This window comes from Symsagittifera roscoffensis, chromosome 6 (assembly GCF_963678635.1).
Source record: "Symsagittifera roscoffensis chromosome 6, txSymRosc1.1, whole genome shotgun sequence".
NCBI lineage: Eukaryota > Metazoa > Xenacoelomorpha > Acoela > Convolutidae > Symsagittifera > Symsagittifera roscoffensis.
This window is the reverse complement of record NC_087067.1, coordinates 32,693,279-32,712,281: the sequence shown is the minus strand read 5'-3', so window position 1 is coordinate 32,712,281 and position 19,003 is coordinate 32,693,279. Positions and strand designations below refer to the sequence as shown.

General features: G+C 39.2%; 13 non-coding genes across 13 annotated transcripts; all 13 read right to left on the bottom strand.

The window, feature by feature from the left end:
- Positions 1-413: 413 nt before the first annotated feature.
- LOC134849540 (U2 spliceosomal RNA) lies at positions 414-604 on the bottom strand. The gene has a single exon (XR_010163557.1). It is a non-coding gene; the product is annotated as a U2 spliceosomal RNA (small nuclear RNA).
- Positions 605-1,852: 1,248 nt separating this feature from the next.
- On the bottom strand, positions 1,853-2,043 carry LOC134849404 (U2 spliceosomal RNA). The gene has a single exon (XR_010163424.1). It is a non-coding gene; the product is annotated as a U2 spliceosomal RNA (small nuclear RNA).
- Positions 2,044-3,291: 1,248 nt separating this feature from the next.
- Positions 3,292-3,482, bottom strand: LOC134849402 (U2 spliceosomal RNA). The gene has a single exon (XR_010163422.1). It is a non-coding gene; the product is annotated as a U2 spliceosomal RNA (small nuclear RNA).
- Positions 3,483-4,730: 1,248 nt separating this feature from the next.
- Positions 4,731-4,921, bottom strand: LOC134849323 (U2 spliceosomal RNA). Its single transcript, XR_010163347.1, has one exon. It is a non-coding gene; the product is annotated as a U2 spliceosomal RNA (small nuclear RNA).
- A 1,249-nt stretch (positions 4,922-6,170) lies between these two features.
- On the bottom strand, positions 6,171-6,361 carry LOC134849401 (U2 spliceosomal RNA). The gene has a single exon (XR_010163421.1). It is a non-coding gene; the product is annotated as a U2 spliceosomal RNA (small nuclear RNA).
- Positions 6,362-7,609: 1,248 nt separating this feature from the next.
- Positions 7,610-7,800, bottom strand: LOC134849428 (U2 spliceosomal RNA). Its single transcript, XR_010163447.1, has one exon. It is a non-coding gene; the product is annotated as a U2 spliceosomal RNA (small nuclear RNA).
- Positions 7,801-9,049: 1,249 nt separating this feature from the next.
- On the bottom strand, positions 9,050-9,240 carry LOC134849469 (U2 spliceosomal RNA). The gene has a single exon (XR_010163486.1). It is a non-coding gene; the product is annotated as a U2 spliceosomal RNA (small nuclear RNA).
- Positions 9,241-10,489: 1,249 nt separating this feature from the next.
- LOC134849468 (U2 spliceosomal RNA) lies at positions 10,490-10,680 on the bottom strand. Its single transcript, XR_010163485.1, has one exon. It is a non-coding gene; the product is annotated as a U2 spliceosomal RNA (small nuclear RNA).
- Positions 10,681-11,929: 1,249 nt separating this feature from the next.
- LOC134849467 (U2 spliceosomal RNA) lies at positions 11,930-12,120 on the bottom strand. The gene has a single exon (XR_010163484.1). It is a non-coding gene; the product is annotated as a U2 spliceosomal RNA (small nuclear RNA).
- Positions 12,121-13,369: 1,249 nt separating this feature from the next.
- Positions 13,370-13,560, bottom strand: LOC134849465 (U2 spliceosomal RNA). Its single transcript, XR_010163483.1, has one exon. It is a non-coding gene; the product is annotated as a U2 spliceosomal RNA (small nuclear RNA).
- Positions 13,561-14,809: 1,249 nt separating this feature from the next.
- On the bottom strand, positions 14,810-15,000 carry LOC134849499 (U2 spliceosomal RNA). The gene has a single exon (XR_010163516.1). It is a non-coding gene; the product is annotated as a U2 spliceosomal RNA (small nuclear RNA).
- Positions 15,001-16,248: 1,248 nt separating this feature from the next.
- Positions 16,249-16,439, bottom strand: LOC134849279 (U2 spliceosomal RNA). The gene has a single exon (XR_010163305.1). It is a non-coding gene; the product is annotated as a U2 spliceosomal RNA (small nuclear RNA).
- A 1,249-nt stretch (positions 16,440-17,688) lies between these two features.
- On the bottom strand, positions 17,689-17,879 carry LOC134849322 (U2 spliceosomal RNA). The gene has a single exon (XR_010163346.1). It is a non-coding gene; the product is annotated as a U2 spliceosomal RNA (small nuclear RNA).
- Positions 17,880-19,003: the final 1,124 nt, after the last annotated feature.

Below are 19,003 nucleotides of genomic sequence, written 5' to 3'. Positions count from 1 at the left end.
CCCCCAAAATTTCAACTGATGATTACTCCACGAACACTGAAGCTAAAGAAGTCGTTTTGGGCTCGTTGGAATTGTTCTGAGTCCAAAATTGTGATACGATATTGAAAAAATAAAATTTAGACAGAAAAGAACAAAAATTTTGAAATTTTCGTTTTTTGCACCACGCTCGATTAGGCTTAACTTTTTGGAATCACCGAGCTTTCAAGAACTCATAACTTTGAACTGGTTCGACCAAATTGGTTCATTTTCTCAGTCCCCCAAGATTTGACGATGGTCTTACGATAGAAATAGAAAAATTTGGAAGTCTTAAGTTTTTTGGGCAAGTTATGGCCGTTCGAGCAATTCACCAGGCTCAATTAGACCCTTCATACTGACATCTTCACTCTATTAAGATAATTTGCAGGTTCAGAATTTTCAGGTGGACTGCTCCCGATGGTAGTGTAAGACCGGGACAATCCGTGAGTCAACTGAAGCAAGCTTCGGTGTTAACTCGGGAAGTAAAAATCAGTTTAATATTGGTGCCAGGCTATGCCCAGCATGCCAGATATTTAGCTGACAAGAACAGATACTACACATGATCTTAGCCAAAAGGCCGAGAAGCGATAGCTAAACCTTTTCCTAATTTTGGTACATGCCTTGAACACAACAATGAAAAAACAGCTCGCATCATAAAAATTTATATTTATCCGACTGGGTTGAGAGCTGGGTTGCTCCCGGACCAACTTATGAAAGGTCAAGGGGGAAAGTTGAAAAGAGGTAGCCATAATGACACTTCGCCCTAACAAAACTCCCCTGCTGGCTAGTAAATCTATCGTAAGAGTACAGTAGACTACGTTATAACCATCTGCGTTTGTGCCGTTACATACGACATGGGCTTAACGATGTAGACAAAGACAGAATCTGCGGTTCTGCCTTAGGCATTTGAGTAATTCCGCTTCCATTTATATCCTGACTAGCATATAACTATGTACATTACTTTTAAAACACTCGCCCTCGCGCGAGAGTAGAAATATGCTCTTATACCATGTAAAATTTTGCACGCTCACGTTATAATTTATGCAATTCAAACAAAATTTGAAAAATTGACAATTTTCAGAATTTTTTTGGCCCAATGAGTTTTATGGCCAAATCGGCTGGTCAAAACCTACGGAGCGTGTACAGGGTGTCTTAGATGACCATCGATGGCATGATAGCTGCTCACTCAACGTTAGTGGCATATGGTCGAATACCAGCCAGGATACTGATAGATGCTTTTAGCCTAATTGTTGTGATAAACTTATTAAATAGGTAAGTTTTCAAATCTATTTGATAAGTTTCTTTGAATGCACTCTGCGACAGCAGAGAGCACCCCATTTTATGAAAAATGCAAGAAAAAATTGCACTAACTTAAAAGTTAAGTTTTAGGTCGATTTTCTTCCAAAATGGCCGAATTTCAGCTCCCCCCAAAATTTCAACTGATGATTACTCCACGAACACTGAAGCTAAAGAAGTCGTTTTGGGCTCGTTGGAATTGTTCTGAGTCCAAAATTGTGATACGATATTGAAAAAATAAAATTTAGACAGAAAAGAACAAAAATTTTGAAATTTTCGTTTTTTGCACCACGCTCGATTAGGCTTAACTTTTTGGCATCACCGAGCTTTCAAGAACTCATAACTTTGAACTGGTTCGACCAAATTGGTTCATTTTCTCAGTCCCCCAAGATTTGACGATGGTCTTACGATAGAAATAGAAAAATTTGGAAGTCTTAAGTTTTTGGGGCAAGTTATGGCCGTTCGAGCAATTCACCAGGCTCAATTAGACCCTTCATACTGACATCTTCACTCTATTAAGATAATTTGCAGGTTCAGAATTTTCAGGTGGACTGCTCCCGATGGAAGTGTAAGACCGGGACAATCCGTGAGTCAACTGAAGCAAGCTTCGGTGTTAACTCGGGAAGTAAAAATCAGTTTAATATTGGTGCCAGGCTATGCCCAGCATGCCAGATATTAAGCTGACAAGAACAGATACTACACATGATCTTAGCCAAAAGGCCGAGAAGCGATAGCTAAACCTTTTCCTAATTTTGGTACATGCCTTGAACACAACAATGAAAAAACAGCTCGCATCATAAAAATTTATATTCGTCCGACTGGGTTGAGAGCTGGGTTGCTCCCGGACCAACTATGAAAGGTCAAGGGGGAAAGTTGAAAAGAGGTAGCCATAATGACACTTCGCCCTAACAAAACTCCCCTGCTGGCTAGTAAATCTATCGTAAGAGTACAGTAGACTACGTTATAACCATCTGCGTTTGTGCCGTTACATACGACATGGGCTTAACGATGTAGACAAAGACAGAATCTGCGGTTCTGCCTTAGGCATTTGAGTAATTCCGCTTCCATTTATATCCTGACTAGCATATAACTATGTACATTACTTTTAAAACACTCGCCCTCGCGCGAGAGTAGAAATATGCTCTTATACCATGTAAAATTTTGCACGCTCACGTTATAATTTATGCAATTCAAACAAAATTTGAAAAATTGACAATTTTCAGAATTTTTTTGGCCCAATGAGTTTTATGGCCAAATCGGCTGGTCAAAACCTACGGAGCGTGTACAGGGTGTCTTAGATGACCATCGATGGCATGATAGCTGCTCACTCAACGTTAGTGGCATATGGTCGAATACCAGCCAGGATACTGATAGATGCTTTTAGCCTAATTGTTGTGATAAACTTATTAAATATGTAAGTTTTCAAATCTATTTGATAAGTTTCTTTGAATGCACTCTGCGACAGCAGAGAGCACCCCATTTTATGAAAAATGCAAGAAAAAAATTGCACTAACATAAAAGTTAGGTTTTAGGTCGATTTTCTTCCAAAATGGCCGAATTTCAGCTCCCCCCAAAATTTCAACTGATGATTACTCCACGAACACTGAAGCTAAAGAAGTCGTTTTGGGCTCGTTGGAATTGTTCTGAGTCCAAAATTGTGATACGATATTGAAAAAATAAAATTTAGACAGAAAAGAACAAAAATTTTGAAATTTTCGTTTTTTGCACCACGCTCGATTAGGCTTAACTTTTTGGCATCACCGAGCTTTCAAGAACTCATAACTTTGAACTGGTTCGACCAAATTGGTTCATTTTCTCAGTCCCCCAAGATTTGACGATGGTCTTACGATAGAAATAGAAAAATTTGGAAGTCTTAAGTTTTTTGGGCAAGTTATGGCCGTTCGAGCAATTCACCAGGCTCAATTAGACCCTTCATACTGACATCTTCACTCTATTAAGATAATTTGCAGGTTCAGAATTTTCAGGTGGACTGCTCCCGATGGAAGTGTAAGACCGGGACAATCCGTGAGTCAACTGAAGCAAGCTTCGGTGTTAACTCGGGAAGTAAAAATCAGTTTAATATTGGTGCCAGGCTATGCCCAGCATGCCAGATATTAAGCTGACAAGAACAGATACTACACATGATCTTAGCCAAAAGGCCGAGAAGCGATAGCTAAACCTTTTCCTAATTTTGGTACATGCCTTGAACACAACAATGAAAAAACAGCTCGCATCATAAAAATTTATATTCGTCCGACTGGGTTGAGAGCTGGGTTGCTCCCGGACCAACTATGAAAGGTCAAGGGGGAAAGTTGAAAAGAGGTAGCCATAATGACACTTCGCCCTAACAAAACTCCCCTGCTGGCTAGTAAATCTATCGTAAGAGTACAGTAGACTACGTTATAACCATCTGCGTTTGTGCCGTTACATACGACATGGGCTTAACGATGTAGACAAAGACAGAATCTGCGGTTCTGCCTTAGGCATTTGAGTAATTCCGCTTCCATTTATATCCTGACTAGCATATAACTATGTACATTACTTTTAAAACACTCGCCCTCGCGCGAGAGTAGAAATATGCTCTTATACCATGTAAAATTTTGCACGCTCACGTTATAATTTATGCAATTCAAACAAAATTTGAAAAATTGACAATTTTCAGAATTTTTTTGGCCCAATGAGTTTTATGGCCAAATCGGCTGGTCAAAACCTACGGAGCGTGTACAGGGTGTCTTAGATGACCATCGATGGCATGATAGCTGCTCACTCAACGTTAGTGGCATATGGTCGAATACCAGCCAGGATACTGATAGATGCTTTTAGCCTAATTGTTGTGATAAACTTATTAAATAGGTAAGTTTTCAAATCTATTTGATAAGTTTCTTTGAATGCACTCTGCGACAGCAGAGAGCACCCCATTTTATGAAAAATGCAAGAAAAAAATTGCACTAACTTAAAAGTTAGGTTTTAGGTCGATTTTCTTCCAAAATGGCCGAATTTCAGCTCCCCCCAAAATTTCAACTGATGATTACTCCACGAACACTGAAGCTAAAGAAGTCGTTTTGGGCTCGTTGGAATTGTTCTGAGTCCAAAATTGTGATACGATATTGAAAAAATAAAATTTAGACAGAAAAGAACAAAAATTTTGAAATTTTCGTTTTTTGCACCACGCTCGATTAGGCTTAACTTTTTGGAATCACCGAGCTTTCAAGAACTCATAACTTTGAACTGGTTCGACCAAATTGGTTCATTTTCTCAGTCCCCCAAGATTTGACGATGGTCTTACGATAGAAATAGAAAAATTTGGAAGTCTTAAGTTTTTTGGGCAAGTTATGGCCGTTCGAGCAATTCACCAGGCTCAATTAGACCCTTCATACTGACATCTTCACTCTATTAAGATAATTTGCAGGTTCAGAATTTTCAGGTGGACTGCTCCCGATGGTAGTGTAAGACCGGGACAATCCGTGAGTCAACTGAAGCAAGCTTCGGTGTTAACTCGGGAAGTAAAAATCAGTTTAATATTGGTGCCAGGCTATGCCCAGCATGCCAGATATTAAGCTGACAAGAACAGATACTACACATGATCTTAGCCAAAAGGCCGAGAAGCGATAGCTAAACCTTTTCCTAATTTTGGTACATGCCTTGAACACAACAATGAAAAAACAGCTCGCATCATAAAAATTTATATTTATCCGACTGGGTTGAGAGCTGGGTTGCTCCCGGACCAACTTATGAAAGGTCAAGGGGGAAAGTTGAAAAGAGGTAGCCATAATGACACTTCGCCCTAACAAAACTCCCCTGCTGGCTAGTAAATCTATCGTAAGAGTACAGTAGACTACGTTATAACCATCTGCGTTTGTGCCGTTACATACGACATGGGCTTAACGATGTAGACAAAGACAGAATCTGCGGTTCTGCCTTAGGCATTTGAGTAATTCCGCTTCCATTTATATCCTGACTAGCATATAACTAAGTACATTACTTTTAAAACACTCGCCCTCGCGCGAGAGTAGAAATATGCTCTTATACCATGTAAAATTTTGCACGCTCACGTTATAATTTATGCAATTCAAACAAAATTTGAAAAATTGACAATTTTCAGAATTTTTTTGGCCCAATGAGTTTTATGGCCAAATCGGCTGGTCAAAACCTACGGAGCGTGTACAGGGTGTCTTAGATGACCATCGATGGCATGATAGCTGCTCACTCAACGTTAGTGGCATATGGTCGAATACCAGCCAGGATACTGATAGATGCTTTTAGCCTAATTGTTGTGATAAACTTATTAAATAGGTAAGTTTTCAAATCTATTTGATAAGTTTCTTTGAATGCACTCTGCGACAGCAGAGAGCACCCCATTTTATGAAAAATGCAAGAAAAAAATTGCACTAACTTAAAAGTTAAGTTTTAGGTCGATTTTCTTCCAAAATGGCCGAATTTCAGCTCCCCCCAAAATTTCAACTGATGATTACTCCACGAACACTGAAGCTAAAGAAGTCGTTTTGGGCTCGTTGGAATTGTTCTGAGTCCAAAATTGTGATACGATATTGAAAAAATAAAATTTAGACAGAAAAGAACAAAAATTTTGAAATTTTCGTTTTTTGCACCACGCTCGATTAGGCTTAACTTTTTGGCATCACCGAGCTTTCAAGAACTCATAACTTTGAACTGGTTCGACCAAATTGGTTCATTTTCTCAGTCCCCCAAGATTTGACGATGGTCTTACGATAGAAATAGAAAAATTTGGAAGTCTTAAGTTTTTTGGGCAAGTTATGGCCGTTCGAGCAATTCACCAGGCTCAATTAGACCCTTCATACTGACATCTTCACTCTATTAAGATAATTTGCAGGTTCAGAATTTTCAGGTGGACTGCTCCCGATGGAAGTGTAAGACCGGGACAATCCGTGAGTCAACTGAAGCAAGCTTCGGTGTTAACTCGGGAAGTAAAAATCAGTTTAATATTGGTGCCAGGCTATGCCCAGCATGCCAGATATTAAGCTGACAAGAACAGATACTACACATGATCTTAGCCAAAAGGCCGAGAAGCGATAGCTAAACCTTTTCCTAATTTTGGTACATGCCTTGAACACAACAATGAAAAAACAGCTCGCATCATAAAAATTTATATTCGTCCGACTGGGTTGAGAGCTGGGTTGCTCCCGGACCAACTATGAAAGGTCAAGGGGGAAAGTTGAAAAGAGGTAGCCATAATGACACTTCGCCCTAACAAAACTCCCCTGCTGGCTAGTAAATCTATCGTAAGAGTACAGTAGACTACGTTATAACCATCTGCGTTTGTGCCGTTACATACGACATGGGCTTAACGATGTAGACAAAGACAGAATCTGCGGTTCTGCCTTAGGCATTTGAGTAATTCCGCTTCCATTTATATCCTGACTAGCATATAACTATGTACATTACTTTTAAAACACTCGCCCTCGCGCGAGAGTAGAAATATGCTCTTATACCATGTAAAATTTTGCACGCTCACGTTATAATTTATGCAATTCAAACAAAATTTGAAAAATTGACAATTTTCAGAATTTTTTTGGCCCAATGAGTTTTATGGCCAAATCGGCTGGTCAAAACCTACGGAGCGTGTACAGGGTGTCTTAGATGACCATCGATGGCATGATAGCTGCTCACTCAACGTTAGTGGCATATGGTCGAATACCAGCCAGGATACTGATAGATGCTTTTAGCCTAATTGTTGTGATAAACTTATTAAATAGGTAAGTTTTCAAATCTATTTGATAAGTTTCTTTGAATGCACTCTGCGACAGCAGAGAGCACCCCATTTTATGAAAAATGCAAGAAAAAAATTGCACTAACTTAAAAGTTAGGTTTTAGGTCGATTTTCTTCCAAAATGGCCGAATTTCAGCTCCCCCCAAAATTTCAACTGATGATTACTCCACGAACACTGAAGCTAAAGAAGTCGTTTTGGGCTCGTTGGAATTGTTCTGAGTCCAAAATTGTGATACGATATTGAAAAAATAAAATTTAGACAGAAAAGAACAAAAATTTTGAAATTTTCGTTTTTTGCACCACGCTCGATTAGGCTTAACTTTTTGGCATCACCGAGCTTTCAAGAACTCATAACTTTGAACTGGTTCGACCAAATTGGTTCATTTTCTCAGTCCCCCAAGATTTGACGATGGTCTTACGATAGAAATAGAAAAATTTGGAAGTCTTAAGTTTTTTGGGCAAGTTATGGCCGTTCGAGCAATTCACCAGGCTCAATTAGACCCTTCATACTGACATCTTCACTCTATTAAGATAATTTGCAGGTTCAGAATTTTCAGGTGGACTGCTCCCGATGGTATTGTAAGACCGGGACAATCCGTGAGTCAACTGAAGCAAGCTTCGGTGTTAACTCGGGAAGTAAAAATCAGTTTAATATTGGTGCCAGGCTATGCCCAGCATGCCAGATATTAAGCTGACAAGAACAGATACTACACATGATCTTAGCCAAAAGGCCGAGAAGCGATAGCTAAACCTTTTCCTAATTTTGGTACATGCCTTGAACACAACAATGAAAAAACAGCTCGCATCATAAAAATTTATATTTATCCGACTGGGTTGAGAGCTGGGTTGCTCCCGGACCAACTTATGAAAGGTCAAGGGGGAAAGTTGAAAAGAGGTAGCCATAATGACACTTCGCCCTAACAAAACTCCCCTGCTGGCTAGTAAATCTATCGTAAGAGTACAGTAGACTACGTTATAACCATCTGCATTTGTGCCATTACATACGACATGGGCTTAACGATGTAGACAAAGACAGAATCTGCGGTTCTGCCTTAGGCATTTGAGTAATTCCGCTTCCATTTATATCCTGACTAGCATATAACTAAGTACATTACTTTTAAAACACTCGCCCTCGCGCGAGAGTAGAAATATGCTCTTATACCATGTAAAATTTTGCACGCTCACGTTATAATTTATGCAATTCAAACAAAATTTGAAAAATTGACAATTTTCAGAATTTTTTTGGCCCAATGACTTTTATGGCCAAATCGGCTGGCCAAAACCTACGGAGCGTGTACAGGGTGTCTTAGATGACCATCGATGGCATGATAGCTGCTCACTCAACGTTAGTGGCATATGGTCGAATACCAGCCAGGATACTGATAGATGCTTTTAGCCTAATTGTTGTGATAAACTTATTAAATAAGTAAGTTTTCAAATCTATTTGATAAGTTTCTTTGAATGCACTCTGCGACAGCAGAGAGCACCCCATTTTATGAAAAATGCAAGAAAAAAATTTCACTAACTTAAAAGTTAGGTTTTAGGTCGATTTTCTTCCAAAATGGCCGAATTTCAGCTCCCCCCAAAATTTCAACTGATGATTACTCCACGAACACTGAAGCTAAAGAAGTCGTTTTGGGCTCGTTGGAATTGTTCTGAGTCCAAAATTGTGATACGATATTGAAAAAATAAAATTTAGACAGAAAAGAACAAAAATTTTGAAATTTTCGTTTTTTGCACCACGCTCGATTAGGCTTAACTTTTTGGCATCACCGAGCTTTCAAGAACTCATAACTTTGAACTGGTTCGACCAAATTGGTTCATTTTCTCAGTCCCCCAAGATTTGACGATGGTCTTACGATGGAAATAGAAAAATTTGGAAGTCTTAAGTTTTTTGGGCAAGTTATGGCCGTTCGCGCAATTCACCAGGCTTAATTAGACTCTTCATACTGACATCTTCACTCTATTAAGATAATTTTCAGGTTCAGAATTTTCAGGTGGACTGCTCCCGATGGTAGTGTAAGACCGGGACAATCCGTGAGTCAATTGAAGCAAGCTTCGGTGTTAACTCGGGAAGTAAAAATCAGTTTAATATTGGTGCCAGGCTATGCCCAGCATGCCAGATATTAAGCTGACAAGAACAGATACTACACATGATCTTAGCCAAAAGGCCGAGAAGCGATAGCTAAACCTTTTCCTAATTTTGGTACATGCCTTGAACACAACAATGAAAAAACAGCTCGCATCATAAAAATTTATATTTATCCGACTGGGTTGAGAGCTGGGTTGCTCCCGGACCAACTTATGAAAGGTCAAGGGGGAAAGTTGAAAAGAGGTAGCCATAATGACACTTCGCCCTAACAAAACTCCCCTGCTGGCTAATAAATCTATCGTAAGAGTACAGTAGACTACGTTATAACCATCTGCGTTTGTGCCGTTACATACGACATGGGCTTAACGATGTAGACAAAGACAGAATCTGCGGTTCTGCCTTAGGCATTTGAGTAATTCCGCTTCCATTTATATCCTGACTAGCATATAACTATGTACATTACTTTTAAAACACTCGCCCTCGCGCGAGAGTAGAAATATGCTCTTATACCATGTAAAATTTTGCACGCTCACGTTATAATTTATGCAATTCAAACAAAACTTGAAAAATTGACAATTTTCAGAATTTTTTTGGCCCAATGAGTTTTATGGCCAAATCGGCTGGTCAAAACCTACGGAGCGTGTACAGGGTGTCTTAGATGACCATCGATGGCATGATAGCTGCTCACTCAACGTTAGTGGCATATGGTCGAATACCAGCCAGGATACTGTTAGATGCTTTTAGCCTAATTGTTGTGATAAACTTATTAAATAGGTAAGTTTTCAAATCTATTTGATAAGTTTCTTTGAATGCACTCTGCGACAGCAGAGAGCACCCCATTTTATGAAAAATGCAAGAAAAAAATTTCACTAACTTAAAAGTTAGGTTTTAGGTCGATTTTCTTCCAAAATGGCCGAATTTCAGCTCCCCCCAAAATTTCAACTGATGATTACTCCACGAACACTGAAGCTAAAGAAGTCGTTTTGGGCTCGTTGGAATTGTTCTGAGTCCAAAATTGTGATACGATATTGAAAAAATAAAATTTAGACAGAAAAGAACAAAAATTTTGAAATTTTCGTTTTTTGCACCACGCTCGATTAGGCTTAACTTTTTGGCATCACCGAGCTTTCAAGAACTCATAACTTTGAACTGGTTCGACCAAATTGGTTCATTTTCTCAGTCCCCCAAGATTTGACGATGGTCTTACGATGGAAATAGAAAAATTTGGAAGTCTTAAGTTTTTTGGGCAAGTTATGGCCGTTCGCGCAATTCACCAGGCTTAATTAGACTCTTCATACTGACATCTTCACTCTATTAAGATAATTTTCAGGTTCAGAATTTTCAGGTGGACTGCTCCCGATGGTAGTGTAAGACCGGGACAATCCGTGAGTCAATTGAAGCAAGCTTCGGTGTTAACTCGGGAAGTAAAAATCAGTTTAATATTGGTGCCAGGCTATGCCCAGCATGCCAGATATTAAGCTGACAAGAACAGATACTACACATGATCTTAGCCAAAAGGCCGAGAAGCGATAGCTAAACCTTTTCCTAATTTTGGTACATGCCTTGAACACAACAATGAAAAAACAGCTCGCATCATAAAAATTTATATTTATCCGACTGGGTTGAGAGCTGGGTTGCTCCCGGACCAACTTATGAAAGGTCAAGGGGGAAAGTTGAAAAGAGGTAGCCATAATGACACTTCGCCCTAACAAAACTCCCCTGCTGGCTAATAAATCTATCGTAAGAGTACAGTAGACTACGTTATAACCATCTGCGTTTGTGCCGTTACATACGACATGGGCTTAACGATGTAGACAAAGACAGAATCTGCGGTTCTGCCTTAGGCATTTGAGTAATTCCGCTTCCATTTATATCCTGACTAGCATATAACTATGTACATTACTTTTAAAACACTCGCCCTCGCGCGAGAGTAGAAATATGCTCTTATACCATGTAAAATTTTGCACGCTCACGTTATAATTTATGCAATTCAAACAAAATTTGAAAAATTGACAATTTTCAGAATTTTTTTGGCCCAATGAGTTTTATGGCCAAATCGGCTGGTCAAAACCTACGGAGCGTGTACAGGGTGTCTTAGATGACCATCGATGGCATGATAGCTGCTCACTCAACGTTAGTGGCATATGGTCGAATACCAGCCAGGATACTGATAGATGCTTTTAGCCTAATTGTTGTGATAAACTTATTAAATAGGTAAGTTTTCAAATCTATTTGATAAGTTTCTTTGAATGCACTCTGCGACAGCAGAGAGCACCCCATTTTATGAAAAATGCAAGAAAAAAATTTCACTAACTTAAAAGTTAGGTTTTAGGTCGATTTTCTTCCAAAATGGCCGAATTTCAGCTCCCCCCAAAATTTCAACTGATGATTACTCCACGAACACTGAAGCTAAAGAAGTCGTTTTGGGCTCGTTGGAATTGTTCTGAGTCCAAAATTGTGATACGATATTGAAAAAATAAAATTTAGACAGAAAAGAACAAAAATTTTGAAATTTTCGTTTTTTGCACCACGCTCGATTAGGCTTAACTTTTTGGCATCACCGAGCTTTCAAGAACTCATAACTTTGAACTGGTTCGACCAAATTGGTTCATTTTCTCAGTCCCCCAAGATTTGACGATGTTCTTACGATGGAAATAGAAAAATTTGGAAGTCTTAAGTTTTTTGGGCAAGTTATGGCCGTTCGCGCAATTCACCAGGCTTAATTAGACTCTTCATACTGACATCTTCACTCTATTAAGATAATTTTCAGGTTCAGAATTTTCAGGTGGACTGCTCCCGATGGTAGTGTAAGACCGGGACAATCCGTGAGTCAATTGAAGCAAGCTTCGGTGTTAACTCGGGAAGTAAAAATCAGTTTAATATTGGTGCCAGGCTATGCCCAGCATGCCAGATATTAAGCTGACAAGAACAGATACTACACATGATCTTAGCCAAAAGGCCGAGAAGCGATAGCTAAACCTTTTCCTAATTTTGGTACATGCCTTGAACACAACAATGAAAAAACAGCTCGCATCATAAAAATTTATATTTATCCGACTGGGTTGAGAGCTGGGTTGCTCCCGGACCAACTTATGAAAGGTCAAGGGGGAAAGTTGAAAAGAGGTAGCCATAATGACACTTCGCCCTAACAAAACTCCCCTGCTGGCTAATAAATCTATCGTAAGAGTACAGTAGACTACGTTATAACCATCTGCGTTTGTGCCGTTACATACGACATGGGCTTAACGATGTAGACAAAGACAGAATCTGCGGTTCTGCCTTAGGCATTTGAGTAATTCCGCTTCCATTTATATCCTGACTAGCATATAACTATGTACATTACTTTTAAAACACTCGCCCTCGCGCGAGAGTAGAAATATGCTCTTATACCATGTAAAATTTTGCACGCTCACGTTATAATTTATGCAATTCAAACAAAATTTGAAAAATTGACAATTTTCAGAATTTTTTTGGCCCAATGAGTTTTATGGCCAAATCGGCTGGTCAAAACCTACGGAGCGTGTACAGGGTGTCTTAGATGACCATCGATGGCATGATAGCTGCTCACTCAACGTTAGTGGCATATGGTCGAATACCAGCCAGGATACTGATAGATGCTTTTAGCCTAATTGTTGTGATAAACTTATTAAATAGTTAAGTTTTCAAATCTATTTGATAAGTTTCTTTGAATGCACTCTGCGACAGCAGAGAGCACCCCATTTTATGAAAAATGCAAGAAAAAAATTTCACTAACTTAAAAGTTAGGTTTTAGGTCGATTTTCTTCCAAAATGGCCGAATTTCAGCTCCCCCCAAAATTTCAACTGATGATTACTCCACGAACACTGAAGCTAAAGAAGTCGTTTTGGGCTCGTTGGAATTGTTCTGAGTCCAAAATTGTGATACGATATTGAAAAAATAAAATTTAGACAGAAAAGAACAAAAATTTTGAAATTTTCGTTTTTTGCACCACGCTCGATTAGGCTTAACTTTTTGGCATCACCGAGCTTTCAAGAACTCATAACTTTGAACTGGTTCGACCAAATTGGTTCATTTTCTCAGTCCCCCAAGATTTGACGATGGTCTTACGATGGAAATAGAAAAATTTGGAAGTCTTAAGTTTTTTGGGCAAGTTATGGCCGTTCGCGCAATTCACCAGGCTTAATTAGACTCTTCATACTGACATCTTCACTCTATTAAGATAATTTTCAGGTTCAGAATTTTCAGGTGGACTGCTCCCGATGGTAGTGTAAGACCGGGACAATCCGTGAGTCAATTGAAGCAAGCTTCGGTGTTAACTCGGGAAGTAAAAATCAGTTTAATATTGGTGCCAGGCTATGCCCAGCATGCCAGATATTAAGCTGACAAGAACAGATACTACACATGATCTTAGCCAAAAGGCCGAGAAGCGATAGCTAAACCTTTTCCTAATTTTGGTACATGCCTTGAACACAACAATGAAAAAACAGCTCGCATCATAAAAATTTATATTTATCCGACTGGGTTGAGAGCTGGGTTGCTCCCGGACCAACTTATGAAAGGTCAAGGGGGAAAGTTGAAAAGAGGTAGCCATAATGACACTTCGCCCTAACAAAACTCCCCTGCTGGCTAATAAATATATCGTAAGAGTACAGTAGACTACGTTATAACCATCTGCGATTGTGCCGTTACATACGACATGGGCTTAACGATGTAGACAAAGACAGAATCTGCGGTTCTGCCTTAGGCATTTGAGTAATTCCGCTTCCATTTATATCCTGACTAGCATATAACTATGTACATTACTTTTAAAACACTCGCCCTCGCGCGAGAGTAGAAATATGCTCTTATACCATGTAAAATTTTGCACGCTCACGTTATAATTTATGCAATTCAAACAAAATTTGAAAAATTGACAATTTTCAGAATTTTTTTGGCCCAATGAGTTTTATGGCCAAATCGGCTGGTCAAAACCTACGGAGCGTGTACAGGGTGTCTTAGATGACCATCGATGGCATGATAGCTGCTCACTCAACGTTAGTGGCATATGGTCGAATACCAGCCAGGATACTGATAGATGCTTTTAGCCTAATTGTTGTGATAAACTTATTAAATAGGTAAGTTTTCAAATCTATTTGATAAGTTTCTTTGAATGCACTCTGCGACAGCAGAGAGCACCCCATTTTATGAAAAATGCAAGAAAAAAATTGCACTAACTTAAAAGTTAGGTTTTAGGTCGATTTTCTTCCAAAATGGCCGAATTTCAGCTCCCCCCAAAATTTCAACTGATGATTACTCCACGAACACTGAAGCTACAGAAGTCGTTTTGGGCTCGTTGGAATTTTTCTGAGTCCAAAATTGTGATACGATATTGAAAAAATAAAATTTAGACAGAAAAGAACAAAAATTTTGAAATTTTCGTTTTTTGCACCACGCTCGATTAGGCTTAACTTTTTGGCATCACCGAGCTTTCAAGAACTCATAACTTTGAACTGGTTCGACCAAATTGGTTCATTTTCTCAGTCCCCCAAGATTTGACGATGGTCTTACGATGGAAATAGAAAAATTTGGAAGTCTTAAGTTTTTTGGGCAAGTTATGGCCGTTCGCGCAATTCACCAGGCTTAATTAGACTCTTCATACTGACATCTTCACTCTATTAAGATAATTTGCAGGTTCAGAATTTTCAGGTGGACTGCTCCCGATGGTAGTGTAAGACCGGGACAATCCGTGAGTCAACTGAAGCAAGCTTCGGTGTTAACTCGGGAAGTAAAAATCAGTTTAATATTGGTGCCAGGCTATGCCCAGCATGCCAGATATTAAGCTGACAAGAACAGATACTACACAAGATCTTAGCCAAAAGGCCGAGAAGCGATAGCTAAACCTTTTCCTAATTTTGGTACATGCCTTGAACACAACAATGAAAAAACAGCTCGCATCATAAAAATTTATATTTATCCGACTGGGTTGAGAGCTGGGTTGCTCCCGGACCAACTTATGAAAGGTCAAGGGGGAAAGTTGAAAAGAGGTAGCCATAATGACACTTCGCCCTAACAAAACTCCCCTGCTGGCTAATAAATCTATCGTAAGAGTACAGTAGACTACGTTATAACCATCTGCGTTTGTGCCGTTACATACGACATGGGCTTAACGATGTAGACAAAGACAGAATCTGCGGTTCTGCCTTAGGCATTTGAGTAATTCCGCTTCCATTTATATCCTGACTAGCATATAACTATGTACATTACTTTTAAAACACTCGCCCTCGCGCGAGAGTAGAAATATGCTCTTATACCATGTAAAATTTTGCACGCTCACGTTATAATTTATGCAATTCAAACAAAATTTGAAAAATTGACAATTTTCAGAATTTTTTTGGCCCAATGAGTTTTATGGCCAAATCGGCTGGTCAAAACCTACGGAGCGTGTACAGGGTGTCTTAGATGACCATCGATGGCATGATAGCTGCTCACTCAACGTTAGTGGCATATGGTCGAATACCAGCCAGGATACTGATAGATGCTTTTAGCCTAATTGTTGTGATAAACTTATTAAATAGGTAAGTTTTCAAATCTATTTGATAAGTTTCTTTGAATGCACTCTGCGACAGCAGAGAGCACCCCATTTTATGAAAAATGCCAGAAAAAAATTGCACTAACTTAAAAGTTAGGTTTTAGGTCGATTTTCTTCCAAAATGGCCGAATTTCAGCTCCCCCCAAAATTTCAACTGATGATTACTCCACGAACACTGAAGCTACAGAAGTCGTTTTGGGCTCGTTGGAATTTTTCTGAGTCCAAAATTGTGATACGATATTGAAAAATAAAATTTAGACAGAAAAGAACAAAAATTTTGAAATTTTCGTTTTTTGCACCACGCTCGATTAGGCTTAACTTTTTGGCATCACCGAGCATTCAAGAACTCATAACTTTGAACTGGTTCGACCAAATTGGTTCATTTTCTCAGTCCCCCAAGATTTGACGATGGTCTTACGATAGAAATAGAAAAATTTGGAAGTCTTAAGTTTTTTGGGCAAGTTATGGCCGTTCGAGCAATTCACCAGGCTCAATTAGACCCTTCATACTGACATCTTCACTCTATTAAGATAATTTGCAGGTTCAGAATTTTCAGGTGGACTGCTCCCGATGGTAGTGTAATACCGGGACAATCCGTGAGTCAACTGAAGCAAGCTTCGGTGTTAACTCGGGAAGTAAAAATCAGTTTAATATTGGTGCCAGGCTATGCCCAGCATGCCAGATATTAAGCTGACAAGAACAGATACTACACATGATCTTAGCCAAAAGGCCGAGAAGCGATAGCTAAACCTTTTCCTAATTTTGGTACATGCCTTGAACACAACAATGAAAAAACTGCTCGCATCATAAAAATTTATATTTATCCGACTGGGTTGAGAGCTGGGTTGCTCCCGGACCAACTTATGAAAGGTCAAGGGGGAAAGTTGAAAAGAGGTAGCCATAATGACACTTCGCCCTAACAAAACTCCCCTGCTGGCTAGTAAATCTATCGTAAGAGTACAGTAGACTACGTTATAACCATCTGCATTTGTGCCGTTACATACGACATGGGCTTAACGATGTAGACAAAGACAGAATCTGCGGTTCTGCCTTAGGCATTTGAGTAATTCCGCTTCCATTTATATCCTGACTAGCATATAACTATGTACATTACTTTTAAAAGACTCGCCCTCGCGCGAGAGTAGAAATATGCTCTTATACCATGTAAAATTTTGCACGCTCACGTTATAATTTATGCAATTCAAACAAAATTTGAAAAATTGACAATTTTCAGAATTTTTTTGGCCCAATGAGTTTTATGGCCAAATCGGCTGGTCAAAACCTACGGAGCGTGTACAGGGTGTCTTAGATGACCATCGATGGCATGATAGCTGCTCACTCAACGTTAGTGGCATATGGTCGAATACCAGCCAGGATACTGATAGATGCTTTTAGCCTAATTGTTGTGATAAACTTATTAAATAGGTAAGTTTTCAAATCTATTTGATAAGTTTCTTTGAATGCACTCTGCGACAGCAGAGAGCACCCCATTTTATGAAAAATGCAAGAAAAAAATTGCACTAACTTAAAAGTTAGCTTTTAGGTCGATTTTCTTCCAAAATGGCCGAATTTCAGCTCCCCCCAAAATTTCAACTGATGATTACTCCACGAACACTGAAGCTAAAGAAGTCGTTTTGGGCTCGTTGGAATTGTTCTGAGTCCAAAATTGTGATACGATATTGAAAAAATAAAATTTAGACAGAAAAGAACAAAAATTTTGAAATTTTCGTTTTTTGCACCACGCTCGATTAGGCTTAACTTTTTGGCATCACCGAGCTTTCAAGAACTCATAACTTTGAACTGGTTCGACCAAATTGGTTCATTTTCTCAGTCCCCCAAGATTTGACGATGGTCTTACGATAGAAATAGAAAAATTTGGAAGTCTTAAGTTTTTTGGGCAAGTTATGGCCGTTCGAGCAATTCACCAGGCTCAATTAGACCCTTCATACTGACATCTTCACTCTATTAAGATAATTTGCAGGTTCAGAATTTTCAGGTGGACTGCTCCCGATGGTAGTGTAAGACCGGGACAATCCGTGAGTCAACTGAAGCAAGCTTCGGTGTTAACTCGGGAAGTAAAAATCAGTTTAATATTGGTGCCAGGCTATGCCCAGCATGCCAGATATTAAGCTGACAAGAACAGATACTACACATGATCTTAGCCAAAAGGCCGAGAAGCGATAGCTAAACCTTTTCCTAATTTTGGTACATGCCTTGAACACAACAATGAAAAAACTGCTCGCATCATAAAAATTTATATTTATCCGACTGGGTTGAGAGCTGGGTTGCTCCCGGACCAACTTATGAAAGGTCAAGGGGGAAAGTTGAAAAGAGGTAGCCATAATGACAGTTCGCCCTAACAAAACTCCCCTGCTGGCTAGTAAATCTATCGTAAGAGTACAGTAGACTACGTTATAACCATCTGCATTTGTGCCGTTACATACGACATGGGCTTAACGATGTAGACAAAGACAGAATCTGCGGTTCTGCCTTAGGCATTTGAGTAATTCCGCTTCCATTTATATCCTGACTAGCATATAACTATGTACATTACTTTTAAAAGACTCGCCCTCGCGCGAGAGTAGAAATATGCTCTTATACCATGTAAAATTTTGCACGCTCACGTTATAATTTATGCAATTCAAACAAAATTTGAAAAATTGACAATTTTCAGAATTTTTTTGGCCCAATGAGTTTTATGGCCAAATCGGCTGGTCAAAACCTACGGAGCGTGTACAGGGTGTCTTAGATGACCATCGATGGCATGATAGCTGCTCACTCAACGTTAGTGGCATATGGTCGAATACCAGCCAGGATACTGATAGATGCTTTTAGCCTAATTGTTGTGATAAACTTATTAAATAGGTAAGTTTTCAAATCTATTTGATAAGTTTCTTTGAATGCACTCTGCGACAGCAGAGAGCACCCCATTTTATGAAAAATGCAAGAAAAAAATTGCACTAACTTAAAAGTTAGCTTTTAGGTCGATTTTCTTCCAAAATGGCCGAATTTCAGCTCCCCCCAAAATTTCAACTGATGATTACTCCACGAACACTGAAGCTAAAGAAGTCGTTTTGGGCTCGTTGGAATTGTTCTGAGTCCAAAATTGTGATACGATATTGAAAAAATAAAATTTAGACAGAAAAGAACAAAAATTTTGAAATTTTCGTTTTTTGCACCACGCTCGATTAGGCTTAACTTTTTGGCATCACCGAGCTTTCAAGAACTCATAACTTTGAACTGGTTCGACCAAATTGGTTCATTTTCTCAGTCCCCCAAGATTTGACGATGGTCTTACGATAGAAA